The sequence below is a fragment of the Meleagris gallopavo genome, unplaced genomic scaffold, assembly GCF_000146605.3.
Source record: "Meleagris gallopavo isolate NT-WF06-2002-E0010 breed Aviagen turkey brand Nicholas breeding stock unplaced genomic scaffold, Turkey_5.1 ChrUn_random_7180001912654, whole genome shotgun sequence".
Taxonomy (NCBI): domain Eukaryota; kingdom Metazoa; phylum Chordata; class Aves; order Galliformes; family Phasianidae; genus Meleagris; species Meleagris gallopavo.
This window is the reverse complement of record NW_011175565.1, coordinates 1-511: the sequence shown is the minus strand read 5'-3', so window position 1 is coordinate 511 and position 511 is coordinate 1. Positions and strand designations below refer to the sequence as shown.

The 511-nt window shown below is 50.5% G+C and overlaps 1 non-coding gene across 1 annotated transcript; it reads left to right on the top strand.

The window, feature by feature from the left end:
• The first annotated feature begins 398 nt into the window (after positions 1 to 398).
• TRNAI-AAU lies at positions 399 to 472 on the top strand. Its single transcript has one exon. It is a non-coding gene; the product is annotated as a tRNA-Ile (tRNA).
• Positions 473 to 511: the final 39 nt, after the last annotated feature.

Sequence of the window (511 nt, the reverse complement as noted above, 5' to 3'; positions counted from 1 at the left end):
TTTAACAGAAAAGCAGACTGAATGGTCTGTGTGCCAGAAGCACATAAAAGGAACACTGCTGTTCTGGTACCTGCGAGCCTTGTTCTGCCCGTTGATCAGGAGGGTGTTCAGGACCTATGCACAGCCCCATCCTGCAGCTTGTTTTGAAGCATTTTCCTTTTCTGCCCTTTCGTTTCTCAGCGTTGCCCTCGTGTTCTAAACTTGGCCTTGCTGTTCATTGTTGGAATAAATTAGGCCTAATCCAGGGTGACGTGTTCTAGAAAACAGAGCTAGTTATCAAGTTCCCAGAAAGCGCATGTGTCCTGGTGGCGGGCTGCTGCTCCTCTATGAAATAACACTTCGAGATTACATCGCTGTAAACAATGATAGGGAACTTTCCGAAAAACCCGAACAGGGCGGGCCGGTTAGCTCAGTTGGTTAGAGCGTGGTGCTAATAACGCCAAGGTCGCGGGTTCGATCCCCGTACGGGCCAGTTTCGCTTTTGGCGCCGACCGTGGTTCCTGCCGTATGG